Here is a 21872-nt window from a genome sequence, read left to right as displayed (position 1 = left end):
TGAAGACAGGCTGAGAGAGTTGGGGTTGTTCAGCCTGGAGAAGAGAAGGCTTCTGGGGACACTTTGTAACGGTCTTTTCAGTACCTAAAGTGGTCCTAAAAGAAAATCTGGAGAGGAAATTTTTAAAAGGCATGTAGTGATAGGACAAGGGGGAATGGTTTTAAACTGAAAGAGGGTAGATTTAGATTAGATATACGTAGAAGTTCTTCACTGTGACAGCGGTGAGACACTGGCACAGGCTGCCCAGAGAAGCTGTGGCTGCCCCATCCCTGGCAGTGCTCAAGGCCAGGTTGGATGGAGCTTTGAGCAACCTGATCTAGTGGAAGGTGTCCTTGCCCATGGCAGGCATGTTGGAACTAAGTGAGCTTTAAAGTTCCTTCCAACACAAACCATTCTATGATACACACACACATGCATACATATTTAATTTCCTCTATGACATAGGCACACTGCTCCTAGCAAAATGTATCTGGTCCATTCAGGAGTCCTCAGGACTTGTAGGCGCTGAGGTGGTGTGCATCAGGCTGGCACTGGGACTCAGCTGGGGAAACTTTCTAGCAGTGTTTGGGCAAGATCCCAGGAGATCCCAGCCAAGGCCCCTTACTCTCTATAGATTCCAAGTTAAAAACAAATGAAGCCAGATGGTCAAATATTGTTAAAGCTGTTTTGCTTCCAGACTTTTGTTTTTATGGTATGCTGTCATGATGTGGAGATATGTCAGCATGTCAGACAGCACAGGGTCTGCCAAAAAAGCGGTGGAGGACTGTTCTGGGTAGAGGGAACAAATCCTGGCATATATTGTGCTCATACCCTTTATCAGTGAAGCTGTCTCTTCTTTGCCTAAGTTGTTTTACACTGTAGCACAACAGAAAAAGAATGTACCATGATCAAAGATTTCCTCTAGCAAAGCCTCTCTGACTCAGTTGATTCCCAAATTGCTGAGTTGGGAATGATGGTGGTCTGTGAGTTGGTGGTCTTATGCTGAAGCACACTGCATTCTCCTCCTTTTGACTCTCAATGGATCCAAGCAGACTTTACAATTCATAGGATAAAAGGAAAACTGATCACATAACACTTAATTGTAAATGCAAATACATATGAAGGCAGTTTTCATGAGCAAGAAACTTTCTCTCCATATTTTCGTATATTTTCTTTTTAAGAGAATGAGGCAAATACAGAGACAAAAAAGTAGTCTGTTGTTTAGTAGAAATCATTGGGTTTAGGAAGAAAAGGTAAAGAAGTCCCATCTCCAAATAAAATTGTCTATGTGTAAGCCACTCGTGAAAGGCAAGGAGATTTGTCTTTACAAAGGTCATGGAGATCATTATTGTGACTGTAATTTTTTTCAGGAAAGAGCTTATATGTTCTTTTTCACATACACAAATCAGAGATGTACTATCTAGGCTCATAACGTGGAAACTTTCCTATAAAGATAGTTGCAGTGATGAACAAGACAACTTTAGTGGGCTTTTGCTTTGCTATTTGAAAATCGTCCAGTACATTGAGATTTCCAACAGAGCTGATTATTTAACCATTATGAGTGTACATTACCAGCTTCATGCTGGATAACTGCAGCAAATAGCCTCCTCTTGATGGGATGGCAGACATCTCCTTCCTGCATGGTACAAACACTGCTGTTGGTTTTATTGTTTGATGAATGCAACATTTAGCCTTGGGTAAGGAGTTAAAATGACAGTAGGGACTGGCCACCAGCCTGCTATCAAAGTGATACAGAAAAGATAGACTTAGCACATGTTTCCAACATCCTCTAGCCTGTTTCAGCACTTTAAAGAAAACAGATGCATATATGATGGCTTTCATATAGGTCTTTGCTTTTGTATTGCAGCTGGAAATTGTGTTTTTATAGTGCATATATACCACATTAGAGTCCTTAGTGTTCCACAATAATAATTTTTATCTTTATCACTGTGCAGAATTCACACAGTCTAGGAGTTTAGCTGTGCTCTTGCAGTAGCTTAGCTTTTTTTACGGACAATCAGAAAACAAATCTTGGCATTGTGGCAGGAGGTGGTCTTAGTCTTCCACTTTATTGGACAATATTCAAGTTGTTTGTACAATTCCATGGATATTTTGGATACTTTATAGACAAATATAGATCCACTCCCCAAGGAATTTACACTCAAAATTCACGGTGGCACAGGAATGGAAGAGAAAGCAGAAGATGGCTGTGAGGAGTAAATCATCAACTTGTAGGGCAACATAGTGTCAGCATTGTGAATACCGAAGTCACTGAAAAAGCTGCTTTTTTTTTGTAGATTGTATTCTTCTTCTCTCATTAAATATTCAGTTTTACAGTGATGTTAATGTGTAACCACTATGAGACCACGTAGATAGCAATTGCTAGAGGTCTAAAGTCACAGGTCAGTGTACTAATCACAACACACTACACCAGCCAAACACCAGCCTTGGGGTACTGAGCACAAGGCAGCAGTGTTACCCTGAGCAGACTGCTACCACATTGCTTCCTCGCAGGAACACTCATTTTAGGATGCAGTGCCAATTCTTCCAGTCGATACACTGCACAAAACAGTTTTCTCTTTGTCACTGAACAATTTTAAGGATACAGTCCAGCACAGTAGGGCTGTAATCTTGTTTATTCTTTGCAGACACTGCATGGCTCTCTAAAAGCCTTAGAGATCATCACCCCCTTGTTATCATAGCAGGTATGCGCCTTCTAATCTTGCTGTACTAATTGTTGAGAAAATGTGCTTGGTAGTCTACACCAGCAGAATCCCAATTGCCAAGGTAATTAATAGTGTTACAGACTTCAAGGCCATAATGCTCATCAGTTATTAATTAGCAATTCATTTTGCTGAATAAATAATACTTATGATTGATGATGGAACTTGTAATTGGGCACTAGTAGTGTTCCTCAAGGGAACAGCTTCTCTGTGAGTATTAACTATGACAGTAACAGCTCAGAAACCCAAGATCATTTAAGAAACTCTACTCTAAACAACTGTGACACAATCAAGGCATTTACATTCAGTGTTGGAAAAGCAGCGATTAAGCAGTGGAGGCTCATCTATGGCAACCAAATGCTACTGTTTTTGTCTATTTTGCTTTCCTTTAGCCATTGCCTCCTTATAAGGAAGTGCCCTATATAGTTTTACGGCATGCATTACATTGTCTTTATGGGCTTTCATGTGCATTCTTCACAAATTTAGAAGATAGTATAATGAATGAAATACTTTCCCAAGCACAATAACCAATTCAAAAGGAATTTGCTCAGATTAAATCTATATCAGATTAAATGGTTGTGGAAAATCAATTTTATTTTGTATTAGTTGGCACTACCTTTTGGCATAAGTAAAATTGAGCTTAGCCCTCCTCTCCCCAGAACGGAAAGAGAAGCTGGTAAATAAAGCAAATAAGCTGTTAGTTTTAACTGGGTAGTCAACAAAGACAAGTATGGGAGGTCAGCTGCTGACCAGATGCTGCCTTCAATTAGTATTCCAACCCTAAAAGACATTTATCGTTCAGTTTAGAAGGCAGAGCAGCTGAGTCATAAAAGCAGCCCACAGAAGATATTTTAAAGCATTTATAATGGCTACATTGCTTGAAATAAATTAGCCCTGAAAATAAACATATTTTGTACAGTCTATGTAAACCAAATTTTTTCTCCTTTAAATTGCTTGGACTAAGTGGGAGTTTGTGTTTGACAAGAGCATGTATTTGCTTCATTACTATATGTGTTTTTTTTTTTTCCCTTTGAAAAGGGTTAATAAACTCTAAGATATCATTGTCAACTAAAAAAGTCATGCACCCTTTTAAGGGAGGAAGATACTGCAGAAGAACAAGGTAAAAAGAAATGCAGAGACTGTGTTGTAATGCTAACAGGCAATTAACAAACTCATGGGTGTTAATTATCTTCATACTGTATCATGTTCAATTAGCTCAGCCCCTGCAACAAAGGCAACCATGAGCAATTGCTTTGATAGGCGTACAGTACTTCATTTGTAGTTAATCGGTTTAAGCCTTGCAGTTGCTAGGCTACACCAGTCTCCAGAGGTAAAAAGCTGCACAGATGCACTATGTTTAAATGACTACAGAGAACTGTTTAAACTCAAACCATGTATAACTCTTTATTGATTTTTCACAGAAGATCTCAGCTCTGATGATAAGGTTTTGATATATTTTCCTGCTACAGCCAGTTCCTTGGAGTATTGCAGAAAAAAAATCTGTCAATATGCTTCTATTATGATCTCTTGATCTGTGGCTATAAAAACCTTTAGCTGCAGCCCTTATTATAAAATAATGGAAGAAGCAATATTTGATTTTTTCCTTTTCTTTTTTTTCCCCTCTCTCCTCTATAATACATGGAGATTTTTTCTTCCCAGTGCCTCTGGAACTAAATTACAGTATGTTCCTTCCATATTTCTATGTTAGAATAATACAGAAGAATTTCTAGCACTAATTAATTTGATTGACTCTCAGCAGGAAAGGATCAGCTGTAGCATCATGAACTTTAACAATAACTACCAACTGATGGGCAGTTCACATCAATAAGACCATCACTAGCCTCCCTCACCTGTCACCAGGCAGGGAATGAGCAATAACCACCCCCTGCAGATGCACTGCTTAGCACTTTCTGCCCGATTAGCAATTTATAATGGTGATCAAGAAACAGTCAGCGGCAAATCAAGACAACTGTCTGGCTGCCTGTTTAATTGGCCTTGTTTGCTTTTTGATAAATGGCTCGTGACTGCTATAGGCCTCCCTATTTTGACTTTTAATAGGCCACTGTGATTAGACTACCAACAGATACTAGGTCAAAACGGAGGGAAGGTGCAAAAAATGTTAATTAATATCAATAATAGGCAATTATTAGTTAGACAGAAGGACCTACTAGCTGCGTGCTCTAATGACTCAGAGCTAACTTGAAGGGAAACAGTGCCAAATTAGCATAACTGTGTATGCAGGCTGCACGGTGGATCCTAGTGAACATCTGTTATGTAATTCAAACAGGATTCTTCCTTTTTGCATGATACTCACAAAATCATTAATTCTTTTTGGTCACTTCAAGACACTAATGATACCCTAGTGGTTACTGATCTTTCAGTTGGGTTTTGTATTGGTCCTTCATACCAAGAGCTGCATTGTAAAAGTTAATTTGGGTGATTTTCAAGATTTTTAAGTTAGTAACTCATATAAAGGTCACTAATACTGTACTTGGAGGAGCACATGCCAAGCAACTGTGTTACTCCAAGTGTTGTTCCCACTACAAATAACTTTTTTGCCCCTTTGTCTGTTTTAGGAAAACAAGCAAGCGCAAAACTATGGGCACTGAAATAACTTGTGTGTTTGCTATTGCTCACTAGGTCAACATACATGATGTGTTATCATGTGGTATGATGAAAGAGTCAAAATTATTACATATGGGGGTGAGACAAAGAATTAAAGGAGGTCCTCCGACTCTCTAATGGGTCTATTTGTCTCTGGTGATTTTCAGGATATTGGGAGTGTCACCTTCATTGCAAACACCAAGCAGGCCAAGCCCACACATGCAAAGGGGAAGGTCTTCACTTACAAGAAGTATTTTAAATAAAATTTATATTGAAGGGTGATGGCCCTAGATTTTAGGTGATACTTTATTCTTGTAAACTTAAAACTCTAAGCGAGCTGAACTCTTTTGATGGTAGAGGTTAGAGGAGGCTTGCTCAGAGTGCATTATCTTGTAAGCAGTTTTGTCACACTATTGGTATAAGTGATCGTTTGTTTTTCACTGAAATGGTCAGAAATCCTGTTCAGTAGGAATGCTGATAATATATGATACTGTTCTTCCCAAGCTTCTTCCTCCCTCCTGGCCAAGCATCTGCATTTGCGTGATTGGGTAAGGAGTTAGTAAAAGTCAAGTTCTGATACAGCTTTACTCTGGGTATTTCTAAGGCAATTGCAGTCCCCACTAATATCAGTGTGACATTGATGGGAATTCTATCATGACTGAAGAAGACACATTGATGTAAACAGAGTCAGGGCCTCATTATCAAGCCCAGAAGAAACATCTGAGACTGCTGGCTCAGGGAAGTGCTGCAAGTCTCTGCAGAGGCTTGTCCTGATTGAGGTGGAAAAACAATCTCTTGTTAAGAGCCACAACATTATATACATCTATATATCATTCCTTTATCATTCTATAGCTCTCTCTATATGTCTCCTTTCCCAGGTGTAAAAACAGCAGGTGTCACCAATCCCTGATTTGTTTGGTCAGTAACATATGCAGCACCAAGATCAGGTTGATGGACTGTCTACTTTGGACACAGTCTGGCTCTTAGAACCCATACCGCTGAATTTCTGCTAATATGTTCTGATATATGTTACAACGGTTTGGAGAAGAAATGTTTGTGTAGAGCTTTACAGTGGTATTTCAAAATTACTGTATGACCTATATTCTAAAGTTAGGGGAAAAGGTAGGCTCTCAGTAGCTGAGAGCTCACCTCTGGTGACAAGATGAGAGGTGTGCTGTTTCAGATGTCTTAAAAACAGTAGTTGGGAAAGAGAACATGCTCCTGGAAACCTCATCTTTTGTAGGATTCAGGTGTCTGACTGCTGAGAACCTGCAGTGCTGACTGACAGAGAAGGGAAAGAAGTGTTTCACGCTTAGCAATGCTTCACTTGTCAAGGGAAACTTTACTTGAAGCTGAACCCCTTTATTCAGAGAGAGGAACAGAGGGAGCCTGTAAGGTTTGGGAGGAGACAGGTCACTGTAAAATGAGCCAGAATCTCAGGTCTGGAAGGGCAGGGAAAGGAGTGGTGCCTAGTGCCACTTTCCGTCTCTTCACCTGCTTGTCTGTTTCTCAGGAACGTGCCTTGTGGAAACCACTCATGGCTTCCAACAAATACATATGGCAGGGAGCATAAACACTTGTTTTCCTCACATTTGTCTTCTGCCTGGTCTCTGTTGTTCAGTAGCTCCCCTTTCTAGGGTGCCACTGTGCTGATTGTGCAGGAAGTCAGTGCCAGGGGAGGTATCTTGACTTCTCAGCAGTCTAATGCTTGACAGACACAAGCCTGTGAGGGCTCAGCTGCACTAAAAGGGAATCGTAACAGGAACCAGGACAAATTACCTCCTCTTATTGTGCCTGATTTTCAGTATTACATTGCTAATTTGCAACAGAAAAATACATAGGAGCTCCCGAGGAGATTGTGGTACAATTCTATGGTGAAAATACCATTCCAAAGAGTTTGAGCTAAACAAACAAGGTGAGAAGAGGTGTTTGCACTTCATAGCTGGAAGCAGAAGCAAGGAGAGGCACTGACTGAGTCAGACTTTGTTCACTTTCCCGTTTGCCAAGCTCTAGTCCAAGTCTTAGCTACAGAACTGCCTTCCTAAAAATGTTAAAAACTTCCTGTATATTAAAAAAGCCCCCCAGATTTATGCAATGCTTAATGAGCACACAATCACCTGTAATATTGTTTTTCTACTATAACTAATATCTGTACACTTTTTTTTAATATATTTACAGCAAACTGAGTGTGAAAGTTGTGAGTTTACAGAATTATTTCCCCACTTAGAAATACCATAAGTAAAAGGTCAATAATCAAAGATGAAAAGCCCAATACAGAGCATTTAGATGCTGCCTATAATTTGTGATTTCTTTTAGCTATGACTGTCATATTACTGCTGTTCGAGAACAAAATTAGCTGAATTTACTTAGCTTTAGCTGTTTTGGGCTGGGTTCTTCCATGTTAGTCATAATTTCATAATATTATTTTAAACAGAAAAAAACTTCCATTATCACAGCTGAGTTTTAATTATTTTGGTTTTTAAGTTTTGTTTTGTTTACATGGAGTATTTGAACACATTTGAAGATTTTTTTAACTCTATACTTCTATTCATTTAGACAGGATTTGTCTTGAAAGTAATTTGCTTAAAATACAGAAGTTCTGAAATCTTAAGGGCATCTGACTTCAGCTCAGTTGTTGTCTGTTATCTATCTCTCTTAAGCTTTCTTGATATCTAGAGATTTAAACAGTGGTCTGGAAGAAGAAATCAAAACAAAACCAGCAACCCCCTCCTGTAGTTTATGTACCCTGATTGACCTTTCTGTGTTCTCATTTATTTTGCATAAATTATTTTACTAACCTCATCAGGGAAAGAAATGTGGAAATGTAAGTTTTATACGGCATGGAAACATTGCACTGGGAATCATGAATGATACAACACATTTTGGTACATAAGGACTATTGTTTGAAGAGCTGTGTGAGGTTTTTATTTCAGTAGGAGAATTTGGGCCAGCTGTTAGGTGTAATGTTTTGTTTTCCAGCTCCCTTCAATTATGTGAATTGTTTCCATCAATAGAAGTGAGTAATGCTAGCCCAGAGAAGTCTCTTCTGGTGTTCAGGTCTGCTAAAAGCTGAAGCACCAGAGCCTTGTGCTGGAAGAAGTCACTGCTGTTCTGAGGTTTCCTTGTTCTTCCACAATAATTCTGACTAAATGGCTTCTGAGACGCTCTGGAATCCTCTTCATTACACACAACCCTGAGAAATTACTGTTAGGTAGCAAATAGTCTAGAATATATGTATATATATTTTCATATATTCAGTTTTTTTTAAAGATTTTTTTGTCCTCGCACAGTCTTCAGTCATCTTCTACCCTATCTCATGGGATTTCCCTGGTAAGAGGGTTTTTGAAAAGCCTAGAAAACTATTGCTTCCTTTGAAAAAAGAATTTGAGAAGTTTTCTCTAGTGTGAAATGGGAAAAAATCTGAAATTTGGAAAAGCTTTGAAGTATAAGTAAAGCATTTACAAAAAGTTATTTCAAAAATGGGTGAGTGTATTATGTAGGTCGGATTTCCATCTTTTTATGAACCCTAAAGTGCTGGCCTTTATGATACCCGTGACAGTGAATTTTTATGCTAGATGAATACTGTTAGAAATTATTTGACCCCAGAGCAGAAATTTTACCCTAACCAACCAAATATAACAGACTGGCTACAGTTAAGTTCTGAAAGAGCAGCTCTTGCCTGAATGTAGCAAAAATGGGGAGATGAGGATGTTTTTCTGCCCTCAACTGTTTCCATATTAAATATGTTTTTACTCTCTAAACTAAATCAACAGGAAAAAAATACAGTACATTTTGGTCATCAAGATTTCATATTCTTGCATGGTGGAGTACAAATGTCTATAAAAGCTCATCCAACCTCAGCATAGCATAGAAGTTGCAGGTGACATTGAAAATAATGACCATTTGTATTGCATGACTTAACCCTATTGAAAGTTGTTTTGGAGGTTCTTTGCTTTAGTAAAAAACACAATTAAATAATGAAATGCATCCCTGGGTTTGTTTTTTTTTTTTTTTAAGTGGAGGACACTTAGAATATTGAACACTCAAAACTCAACAGGTTCAGTTCAGAAATCTTGAACTCCTTGTCATCAAATTTTGCTTCATGCATGGCTTTCACACATGAAGGTTTCTTCTGGAAAGCTGTGAGCCCCAGGAAGTTGGCTGTGCATATCCTAGATTTACAAATAGGAACACAAAGTGGTTTTGTCTGATTTTGCTTGCTTGAGCAACATCAGAAAAGCCCTTTATCTTTCCAAAATAACATTCTATGTATTTTCCATGGTCTCTTGAATGAGATCTTTACTATTACGTACATGGAGTGAGAAAGTGTATTAATGAATGTGTTCTGTTTAACGCTATTATTAAAATTATGTCAAACAGGTTATTTATGGATTTCATTTTTAAAGGATATGAATTTATAAGATTTCCATTTTATTAGCTGTTTATTTCAAATCGAGAGAGAGTACTTTATCACAACCTTTCATTTCAGAGCACTGAGTTGAGATTTTTGCAAAAGATGTCTCTATCTCCCCTGTTTTGTCACAGCCTGTTCACTGGCAGCCTGTTACCTCATGTCCCTGATAAGATAATGGTGATTGTTCTTTGCACAAGTTGTTTTTGGCAAGACAATTGATGAAAAAAATCCTAGAGATGTGTAATATCATTTTTTGTATCTCAAAACCCAGGTTCTGTATTGTTAGAACAAGAATCCAGGAAAAACTATTTTGATTTCCTAGGCTCATAATAGCCAATTCTGATTATACTTTGGCTTGTGTTTAGGAGGTTTTGTATGGCAAACATTTCCAGGCAGGGATTCTGCTACTGTTTTTGTGCTGTGCTGATGAAAATGTATCTCTCCTTCTATGCTTGCCTGATTCGTAAACAGTACCCTCCTGACCATAAGTATTAGAAATTTGCAAATGAATGTGGTGCTATGTGGTTATTGAATCTAGTATATTAGCAGTACAGTATTAAAATTAAAACCTGAACCCAGGTAAAATTAGGGCATAGCCCTGGTTGTTAGGATTAGAGAGAGGTTGAATTAAAGCCCTCTAAATTCAGAACAAAGATAGATCTTCGCCTTTCTCAATTTTTTTTATAATATTGGAGGCATCTGGAGACTTAATCTTGGAATTCAATTCAAGGATCTCTTAAGGTATAATAGGTTTCAACAAAATTATCTTCCATATCAAATAGCATTGGAAAACCCTCAAATTTACAATTTGAAGTGCATTGCTCCTTTTAATATGTTTCAGGTAAGCTGTACATTTTTCTATAGATAAACTACCAAACAGAAAAGCATGAGAAGGAGAATGTTCTCTTTATGTTAAGCTATAGTCTCAGGATACTGCACTGGAATTTATTGTCACATGCTCTGAAGAAAGCACAGACTTTTAGGCTCTATTAACATGAAAAAAGCAGTTCAGCAAAGATTAAAAAAAAAACAACCACCAGGTAAGAAGAAGAAAATTAATGACCTAGTAAATATTTAGAGCCAAGCAGCCCACCACATAGTATTTTTTTTCAGCCTAAACAATGTGTTACCTTTGTATGATGATCATATCAGTTTTAGGAACATTTGTCATCAATAATGCAAAAAAAAAGCTATAGGAACAAAATTAGTATTCCTTATACTTGGGGATTTATTTTTGCCTGGATTAACATAGAAGCAATAGCCTTTAAGAAGAGGGGGACTGATGGGATTGGATGGTCACTCTCAGACCGAGCCATGTGCTGCAGACTCAGATGCACAGGATGCGGCTGGGAGGAAAGTAAAAATTCTGCTCTCATCTAAGCCCAAATCCTGTAAGACTCGTTCAAAGCAAAATCCTTCAAGTGTATCCATTTAATCTGTGAGACCAGATACAAGATTAATTTGAATGTACTACTAATCTATAGATCTCCAGACACTGGAGTTTCTCATAGGGGCTGCCTGAGATGCTGCTTGACATGGTGATGCTCACACAGCTCATTGTCTGAAGAGATCTGAGCATCTGCGCTCTGCATATTTGCCTTGCCCAGAGGCTCAAAACTGCTTTAAATTTATTTTAGACTCAGAGCTCACAGCATGAGCTCCTGGACATACTTTCAACTTTCATCTCTGGAGCAGGAAAGCCACCCTAGTGTCCTGGTGTAGCTACTCTCTTCTGTTGGGCAGAAATAAAAATCATCGCTGTCAGAAGGAAAGATCTGTTATTTAACCTTCTGAAAACATTAATCTTTTCCTTAAGTAAATCCATATCTAGTTAGGAAGTAAGGCTTAAAGAGAAGCAGAACAACTTCTCAATGAATGTTCATTTTGATGGGATCAAGCTTAGAAGAGTGGATGCATATTTGGATAGCCTGACACCACCTATATTCACATAAAAACATCCAAACCACTAAAAAAATTAAATTATACTTTTTTTCCGGTTTTCTGTGAGAAAAATATTCTGCTCTTGGCCAGCTCAAAACAGTCTTCTTCCCCTATCATTTTCATATCTTACGTTTGTGTTTTTAAGTTCTTGTGGAAATTCAACATCTTTGAAACAGGGTGCTCACTCCATGCTTTTGTCTGGGTGACATTCAGATGCAGGATTCAAGCAAATGCAGCAGTTTCACCCAGCAGTGCTTTGTGTACCCTTTAGTATTTTACTTCTAAAATCAATGCTCAAAATAAACTAAGTAATTTCTCCCTGAACACAGAGGACCCCAGACTTAGCGATGAAGGGCAGCAAAGGCACCTCATAGCCCAGGCACTGTGCAGCTGATCTCCAGGGCCTGCAAGTCACGAGAACAGGTGTAATGGACTTTGTTCATAGGCAAGTCATCTTTTGAGATTATCTTGAGTAAAAGCTTGTTACTAAGGACAAATACCTCCTAAATTTTATATGGACCTGATGGTTTGTTTGTATGGGCTTCTTTATATATATTTTTTCTTTCCCTTGCACTTGGTTAGGCATCTTTGGCTTCCCAGACTTTCAGATTGGAATGAGACCATAACTTAGGCTTTACCACCTTCTTAATTTGTACCTTATCACTCTTTTTCACTCTAAGCCATCTCTGTGCTAAATAAAAATAAACTGTATGTTAAGTATAGCATAAAACCTTCCGGTACAACCATAATTCGTGCATCCAGCCCCAGATTGTGTTATAAATAATTGTTCTTTACTAGACTATTTTCAGCAGTCAGCCTGTAGCTGTATGTTTCCTCAGGAATTGTTCATCACATTAAAAATTGCCACATGGTTAACGAATGTTCTGTTTAGCATTTTCACAAAGAATAATTGACATAGGTGCACAATCAGTGCTGTCTATACTAACTTAAATTTAGCTGCTTCAGCTCTCATTAATGCAAAAAATTGCATGAAATGCTATATTCTTATGGTGAAAAGCTTAAGAAATGAAGCACAGTTCTGCTTTTCTGTCTTTTATGTTATGAAAAATAAGTGAGGATTTGTTCTTTGGGGTAGTGAGATGTTTTTGGAGGGCAAAGGTTCTGTTAAAGGAAGCTTTGGACAGGCGCAATACATGACCAAATTTTCAATGAACCTTCAAGGATTTCTTTTTATTTAGTACCATTTAGTTGTGAAATCTGAATTCTATTCCTTGGTTGTAGTGGTTAGTATATTTTAAAACTATAGAAGCTTAATTGTGACTTACGAAAGTCCTTATTTAGGGTAGACTTTTAATTTGATTGCTGTCTGTCCTTCTGTGTAAATAGTCTCTTGGGTATGGATTTTTAAGAGTGCCTGTTCTCCTTTACATTTTACTGTGTGACAATTCCTCTTTACCCATCCTCTCCATCCTCTGAGCAAGCCAAGAGCAGACAATAGATACATACTAATGGAGCTGTGTACTTGCCATCTGTAAGAGCAGCTGCTCTCCTGCATCTGTACAATATGTTGGAACTGAGAGCTTCACTAATCTGCATAATAAGGAGAAGGCTTATCCCACTCTAGCTAATAATTGCAAGCAATCGATGCACTTCATTCCCCCACTGTAGAACACCACAAAGTTTCAATATGTTTACATATTCTCCAGATACGGAGAGGTCAAGCAAAAGAATGGACTGCTCATTCTGCCTCAAACAAACAAACAAAAAAATTCCATTCTCCATCATCTGTGAAACTGTTATCAACAAAACCCTGTTCTAGTATTCTTATTTTGCAATTCAGATAGAAAATTAGAAACCTTAAGAAGTGAATTAAAATGTCAGTATATCCTATCAAGCATAGCTTTTAAACTGTCTATAACTGAGCATCTTAGGTTTGTACTAAGACTCCTCTCTCTAATCCTGACTGTCTTGATTTCCCCACCAAATATAATCCAGATGGAGGAGTGATACAAATTAATTTATTTTGGTACTAATTCATTACAGACAAACACTTGCAGATGATTGTACAAATGTCTTCCTCCTAACTGTTCTGCACATATAGCATGAATTTGAAATTCACAGCCATTTTAGAATGAAAATGATTCCATGATGGGTCCATTCCAATGGGTCCATGATTCCCATACAGACAGAAATGGCTGTAATGCTATATTACACTGAGAAGCAACAGAATGAGAAAGAAAATAGGCTGAGAGCGAGTGATAAGCAGTATTTATTTTCATTTCGTTTACGACACCAGAATGGGATGTATATCTCATCTCTACCAGCATTCTGCAGGCAGCAAGGCTGAGAGCAGAGAAATGATGAGAAAAATTCCATGAAGAAAATAGAAAAGTAAAACTTGAAGGTAAGGGAATATCTGCAATCCTGTACAAGTCATGAAATATAAAAGCTATTCTTGGATTTCTTGTGACCCGGTTGCAATTGTATATTTTCTAATATTGACAATTTACCTTAGATGAAATGCAAGAGACATTTCTGAAAGAAAACTGAATGCAATGCATTTACAGCGTTGAATTAATGTGCAATCACTCTGTACCTTGTTTGTTTTCCTGGAAACAGCAGCAGCCCACAGAAGGTGGGAAAACAAGTCTTCCTTCCCTCCCTCCCTCCCTGAGGAGGATCACGATGTAAGTCACAGTGACTTCTTGAAACCTGCCCTGGTATTCTAACATATTTATAGAGCATAGTGGTGATAACTGACTCAAGAACAGTGTTACAATGATCTATGAACTTGTTATGGCTAGCAAAGCTTATAGGCCACATGCTAATTTTGATATTCTTTTGGTGTACTGTTGTAGAGCTAAAAGCAAAGCAAACTTCCTGGAAAACATGTTTTGGTACAGTGCATGCTAGGCAAACAGTTCCACTGTCTGCCAGGTGTGACCTTGAGCAATGTCTACTGCAATAGGCACTGAACTGCAGCGCTATCAATGCTGTTTTGCAGTTAACTGTTCAGAAAGGTATCAGAAGCCCAGTATCGGAGAAGCTTGATGAGTATGATGATTACATGTCTTTTACTTATGTATGTTGTGAACTATGAGTCATAGGAAATAACAGGTTTATAAAAACTTAATGGCAGAATCTCTAAGAAGGGTGCCGTATGGCAAATCACTTGGAAAATGTGAAAAAAACTACGCATGTGTGCTATGCAAAGCTGCGTACACCCAAATAACTTGTCAGCTTCCACAGACTAGAATTATTATATTGGGCACAGCCACAGCTATGTTTAGAAGCTGCAACTAGTTTTCTCTAGCCCCAGTAAACCATGTTTTTGGTAGGTGAAGGCCATGTGCCTCAGAGGTAGAGGGGCTGAGCAACAGAGTCGCCCCTTCAGCCAGAGTCCCCTGTGCACTGGAGCTTGCCTTGAGGACCTTCGCTTCATGCCTGCACTTACGTCTCCCAGCACAGGGAAGTCCTTGTGGAAGCACTTGCAATTTCTGTAGGGCAGGATCATAGAATCATAGAATGGTTTGGGTTGGACTGCACCTTAAGGTCATTTAGTTCCATCCCCCCTGCCATGGTCAGAGACATCTTCCACTAGATCAGGTTGCTCAAAGCCCTATCCAACCTGGCCTTGAACACTGCCAGGGATGGGGCAGCCACAGCTTCTCTGGGCACCCTGTGCTCGTGCCTCACCACTGTAAAGCAGCTTCAAAGCAGGAAATGCTGGGAGCTGGCAGTGATTATTTTACTTCTCATGACACCAGTGCGGTTTCTTTTGCGCACTAGTAGCTGGAATCATATAACTGTCTCTGAAGTTTAATTTTCAGTCTAGAAGATGCTTATCTTGGAAACACAAACCAAATATGCTCCAAATAATCTTGAAGTTATTATGCTAAAATCAATATATTACTATTTTTAGTTCTTCCAAAAGTCAGGGCTTAAACATGATTTATGATAGTACAGTGTTGGTGATTCTAGAGAACATACTTGTGAGAAGCTGTGTATTTCTGAGTGTGCAGATAACAGATACACAGGAAAAAGAGTGGGGAAGGTCGAACCACTTGTGACAAAAAGGGGATTTTCTGAAGAGTATTAATCAATATTCTGACTCTGGTTCTGGAGCTCAGACAAGCAGCCTTGGCTTTCCCCATCTGTGTCAGTGGGTGTGTAATAGCTCCCAAAACAGAATTTGGGGGAACGCATTAAATTAAACGTGTTTTGGTTTTTGTTTCCTCCCCAAATCTGGGGTTTTGTGATGTCTTGGACATGCAGGAAATACACCAGTTTGTCTGCCACATTATCATTTAATATTGCCGTTCATACTGCAAGGGAGCACTATGGTTGGTCCTTTTATGTTTCATGCTAGTTTTGTACTCTGAGCTCTACAAAGTGGAAGGAAGCCTGGGAGAAAACTCAGATCCTGAGGATTTGGAGGCAGTGCTGCATACACCCACCCACCTTTTCACTGCAGTCAGCCTGGCTCTTTGCTCACATAAAAAAGGAAACAGTAGCTCTAATGGGGGAAAAATCAACAAAACCCAGTGACACCCCAGATGTCCACCATCCATTCAGTGACTGACAAATGCACAGCAGATGGTGTGAGTGCTCCCGGATGTATTTACAGATCAATGTAAAAGTACGTAATAAATAGCCAACAGCAAATGCAAGCCACCTACCTTACTGCTGGTGCCTTGGTGTCACTGGAAAACATGCCTGACTGGAAACATGGAGGAAGAAAAAAATTGAAGTTACCTGTGCTGAATGACAGATTACCCATTGCGCTTCTTATGTCTTACAAGCTCAACCCCTTTTATTCCCAAGGACAAATTCAGAGACTGTTGACTGTGTTAGTCAGTATCATTGCCACCTCCTTCTCTGCAGGTGCAGTGATCTTATCGCAGTCTAAGGCAGGATTTGTCTTTATCCCACCCTCTGTATATATGGAAATGTTGAGTGATGTGCAGTCTCACCAAACCTTGTGGGACTGAATCATGGAAATCACCGTTTGTTTCTCTGCAACAAGTTCTCCTCTCTTCTCCAAAGATGGAAGAAGAAGGGGAAAGTATATTTGGCTTCTTTATTTCCCCATAGAGCAGCAGCCGCGGTTTCACTGAAGCACTGATGGCAGGGACCTATGGCTGAACGCCTGGGTAAGGGACCCAGCCCCTCATACTGTGTCTCACTAAGCTGCGTGCTGAGCAGTGGGGCTTTGCTAAAGCAATGAAGGAGCTCTGCTTTATCAAAGCAGAGTTTTACAGGTTTCCTGGTTTAGAGAAGGTTTGTTATCCCCCAGGGCTAATCAAACAGGAAAAAAAATCAGTAAAACATTTTCCAGTGGTATTATTTTAACAGCCGTAATTATGACATGCTCTGTAAACAAATCTGGGCACTGCACGTCTGCCACCAAAAGGCCCCATAGTCTAAATAAAGGTGTTCTCCTGCGTGAGCAGAAATAACCCCAGTATTCCTCAGCTTGCCTTAAAGCAAAGCAGCTTCTCTTACTTGCCCCTCTTTTCCTTGTCTGGGTTTCGATGCTCGTCAGTCATGTCTCCTCCAAAACAAACCACACATAAACTCATACTTGCGAGTAATAAACTTATTACTTGTGAGATGGTTCACACCTGCAAAACACTTCAGTAAAGGCTGGTAGAAATATTATTCTCCCTAAAATTTGGGTTAAAATTTTTGCCCAGTGAAATCAATGGCAACAACCTACTCAGACAAAAAGAAGTATGCCTAGGTGTGGGAATGCTTTGAAGTCCCACAGCTAGCAGGTAACCACCAGGAGCATTTTAGAAATAGTTTTCTTTAATAAGTATTTATGAATTCAGCCTTTTTTTCCATTTAGAAATATTTCTGTAGCTAGGGTAAAACTGGAACTTTGTAACTTTCCCACTTTCTCTCAATTTGAAGCTGTTCCTGTGATTCCTCAGTGCCAGTGCAGGAAAAAAGTACTGCGCCACCTCTATTAGCACCTATATTTTAATATCAATGTATTGATAAATTTAGCCTGCTATTGTAGTACTGGCTGAATATTTGTTTGACCTGATAACCTTCCAGAGCTGCTTTCAGACTTCAACTAGGAGGTTTCCAGAGCTGGAGAAACCATTACTCCTTGTAGGAGTTTGATTTATCCTCACTGTTAAAAATTAGCACCATTTGTCTGTTTTAAAATTGTTTGCCTTTAAGTTTAGAACTCTTGCCTAATTCTTACTAACACCAACACAATAAATTCTATATAGTAACAAGAATATTAATTTTCAATATATTTGGAAGTAATGGATGCTCTTAAGAATAGAGTCATGCAGAAATGAGCAGGTCTCGAGGCAAACTGGTGCAGTGGAGGTTTTGCACTCAGCTTCAGTGGGTCCAGGATTATACTCTTCTGCTCACAGGCATTAGGAGATTAAACCTTTGCTGGATGTTATGATTCTTTCTCTGATAAATATATTGGTCGAGAAACGCACTTTTTATGAGTTTGGTCATTTACATTTTGCATTGTATAGAATAAAGATTTAAACCCAGACTCTGGACCTGAAATCTAAACAGAATTAAAGTGACAGAGTCAGGCTGCGCCAAGCCTGGGAGTCTGACATGAGGGAAAAGATGTTGAAAGGAAAAAGAGAGAGCAGTGACCAAACCCTGAATCCAGCTGTAGGATAAGTTACTGGAAGGCACAAATGTCTTCTTTTTCTCTTTCTCTGGATTTTTTGCCTTAAGCTCTCTAAAACAACTTGCATCAACAACTGGGCAATGTTTACTAAGCGAAGCCTTCTCCCAGTTCTTTGATTTCAAAGTTTAAAGCACAGAATATTTCTGTTTGCCTTCCTGCTAACTCCATTCTTAGTGCACTCTTGCATACATGCACAGCTTTTGGTTTTTTATGTGTGTGTGTCTGTATTGACAGGCATTATCTCTTGTGTGTGTTTTAGGTGGGAAAACCTAAATGGACGTGTACAGCAAAATAGGAGAAATGGCACTGCTTTTGGAAGAAAGAAATCTTAATTTTGACTTTGCCGCACGCATCCAAAGGCATAATTGTAACACAAGAAATTATACCTAAAGTAATAGCTAAGGCAGCAACATTTACCCAAGGTCCTGGATGGAATTTGCAGCTTCTGCGGCACAGTGCCCTGTTGGTGGGAGCAGCCCTTGCTGGTGCAAGCAGCAGCCACATGTTTAATTAAATTACAGCTATAGTGATCCTGGGTAACCAAATTTGCTGCTCTATTTCAATTTCTCAATTTGCCAAATGAGAATATTGACACTTCCATTACAGAAGGAGAATGGAGTTAAAGATTCCAGTGATACAGTGCTCTGAATTTATAAAGTGGCAAACCATGCCAAATATTGTTATTAGTAGAAGTCTGTATTTATAAGATTAAATTTATTTACTGGAAATTACACATTTTTTATAAGGCCACAAAAAGTCTCCTGTGAAACCATGGACAGTGTTAAAATCCCTCTACTAGGCCAGTATGGATTATTCTCAAAAAGAGAAATTGATATGAGCCATATGATACCTCTATATATCCAGCTATCTGGATGTAATTTTGTGTCTATAATTCATGTTTTATTTTTCTTTTGCCTTCCAGTAAAAATCAGAAGCTATCACAATTTCTCCTATCAACAGTATCGATGTTATATCTTCTATAGAGTACATGTCATTTTTAAAGAAGTTCCTCTGTGTCCAGACATGATGTCCCTGACTGAACATCCAGGTCACATGCAGGATAGTGAACGGTCCTGAACAGGGCACAGAAGCTGAATTTTAGGTGAAAGAGTGATGTACCCGCAGGACATAGCAGCCAGGGTTAATTATTTTGCCCTGAGCTCCTGGCAACCCAATTTAGACAGCAACAGGTAGTTCAAAGCCAGCCTAACAGTAGTAGAGTAAATATGTCACCCATTACTGATCCTGTGCTGAAAAAATATCTCCAGATGTGCTTCATATGTCCTGACATCTTTTGCACAAAAGTCTACTGACTTGGGCTGTGTGTAAGAAAATACAATTTGTAACATACTCTTATTAAAACAGAAGAAAGTGAACAAACACAATTATGTACACAAATAAGTCTGTCATTGCCTACATCAAATACCTAATGAAAACGTAGTTTGAAACTAGCAGCTTTGAAAAGACAGCTGCTTCTGTGCACTTTTAAAGTTATTTAGCTTTTCCTTCGCTGTGTGTTATAATGATTTGCTCTCTTTGAAAAACATGCAGCAAGGGAGTCTATTTTCAGTTCTATGATAAGTGGTGTGTGCTTACCCACAGGAATATGGGCAAATCCTTGTATTGGTGTGGGAGGAGGTTTGCACTCAAAAGACCAGTGAAAATTCTTGGTTTAAAAAATGTTAATACTGCTTCTAACAGCAACAAAAATCAGATCTTGCTTTTCACTTGGAGCAAGGGAAAAAAATACAGAAGGTGAGAAAGACTCAAAGATATTGAATAATTGGTAAAGTCAAATTACATTTTAAAAGTATTGGGTCTTCTGCCTATAAATGCAATGGACCAGTTTTTTCCTTTCATTTGCATCATTACCATGCCAGCTGAAATAAATGATATTCCCCTTTTTAGTCTATGACATTGTAGTGATGCCATTTCACACATCTAAGTGGGAGCACATTTTGCTTGAATAAGCCTATTAAAGAAATTCCTTGTTTTTGTTGTACCAATGTATGCTGCATGTGACAGCACAGCAGGTGGCTGTATCGAGGTGAACTCTAATTAATTCAAATCAAAAAGTGAGAGAACCAGATAACAGGCTCTACAATTAGTAAATTACATCAAGTGTGTGCAAGTATCTATCAGCAAGTAGCTGCCTGACCATTGTGTCTTAGTGGGAAATCCAGCCAATTCAAGACCATAGTGAGTGCTTCTCCAAGTGATAAACCAAAGGGAGCTGAGGGGTGATTTCCCAGCGCTACCACCACTTTCCAGCTGGACCCTTCGAGCCTTTCTGTCACACTGGGGCTAGGTGCCAAGTGGAGCAAAGAGCCTGGGCTTTGACCCGGGCTGCACTGAGTGGTGGTCTGTGGGGTCATTGTGACCACCCATTTTATTAGGAAATAAAATAGCAAATAATAATAGGAAATAAAATGGGTGGTCTTCTTACCTCCTTGTTATTAGAGTGTCCTGAGCTGTACAATGTATTTATGAATAGTGCAGCCTTACACCTACTTTTAAAAGCTGTGCTGTGAGTATTTCACTGTGCTTTTCAAAGCAGCTATAAAACATAGGAAGGGCTTAGGGGAAAAAGATTCTGCTCCCACCATAAATCAAAAGTGAGCAGACAAAGGTCAAAATACCAAAAGCCACAAGAACATTAACACTTAGGATATAAAGATTTCCGAAGAAACTAATGCCTGCTCTTTCCTCAGATAAAGCAGACACCTTATCTTTGGGAGTTTACAAAATGGAGCCAAGCTATACAACTAACCACTTAACTAAACCAAGGCCTGGATCTTTTAGCAGTCTGCAGTCATTAAAGCTCTCAGAAAGTCTCCCAGGAGCCAATATGCTTGCTTAAGTATATGCTGTAAAAGGTCCCTGAGATTTACAAGGAACTGCTCCATGCTAAGCTAGGCACCATCTGATAAACAAGCAATTTTAGCTTCAGGCTAAACGATGCTCTTTGAGGCTTTGATTTACAATGCTGCAGATGATATATTTGTAGTTCTAGGATAGGTTCTGCTGTGGACCTGCTGTGATTACTCATCCATGAACTAAGTTAGGGCTCAGATTTTCAACTACGAGGTCAGACGATTGTGAGCAGAGCAAGAAATGTTTGATAAGGTTTATTTAGATGCTAACCACATTAAAAAAGAATAAATTAAGCAAACAGGTGAACAATTCTTAAGCCTTCTAGGGACCAAGCCTGGTTTTATTTTATTTTTTTGATAGCTTGATCTTACATGTATTTTGAGTGAAAAAGATACAAAACTAAGTCCCAAATTGACTTTCTGGACTAATTTTACTTTCATTAGACTATCTTTTGAAAAGAGCAATGCACTTAGCTTGACACCTTAAAATAGAAAATCTAACATGGATCTTATAAAATTTCTCAATCCTATTCTACTTTCCCCCAACATCTAAAAAACATCAAAAAAAAAAACCAGCACAGGAGAAATCATAAACTTCAGAAATTTAGATTAAAACCCCAGACAGCCTTAGGGGAAAGCAAGCAAGCAAGCAAGCAGAACTTAGCAACTCACAAACTTGTTGCTTTCATAGTTTTTTTCAC

At 38.8% G+C, this 21872-nt stretch overlaps 1 long non-coding RNA gene across 1 annotated transcript in view; it reads left to right on the top strand.

Annotated features, from left to right (window-relative positions):
* LOC130607034 (uncharacterized) overlaps nucleotides 1-21872 on the top strand; it is a 151865-nt gene that overhangs the window by 22942 nt on the left and 107051 nt on the right. Inside the window, exon 2 of the long non-coding RNA XR_008974140.1 lies at nucleotides 13919-14026. This is a non-coding gene — a long non-coding RNA (uncharacterized LOC130607034). The remainder of the gene's footprint in view (nucleotides 1-13918; nucleotides 14027-21872) is intronic.

Source organism: Pezoporus wallicus, unplaced genomic scaffold (genome assembly GCF_028554395.1).
Source record: "Pezoporus wallicus isolate ANWC-B61680 ecotype Strahan unplaced genomic scaffold, APGP_CSIRO_Pwel_v1 contig_1181, whole genome shotgun sequence".
In the NCBI taxonomy this organism is placed as follows: domain Eukaryota; kingdom Metazoa; phylum Chordata; class Aves; order Psittaciformes; family Psittacidae; genus Pezoporus; species Pezoporus wallicus.
This window is presented reverse-complemented; position numbering and strand designations above follow the sequence as displayed.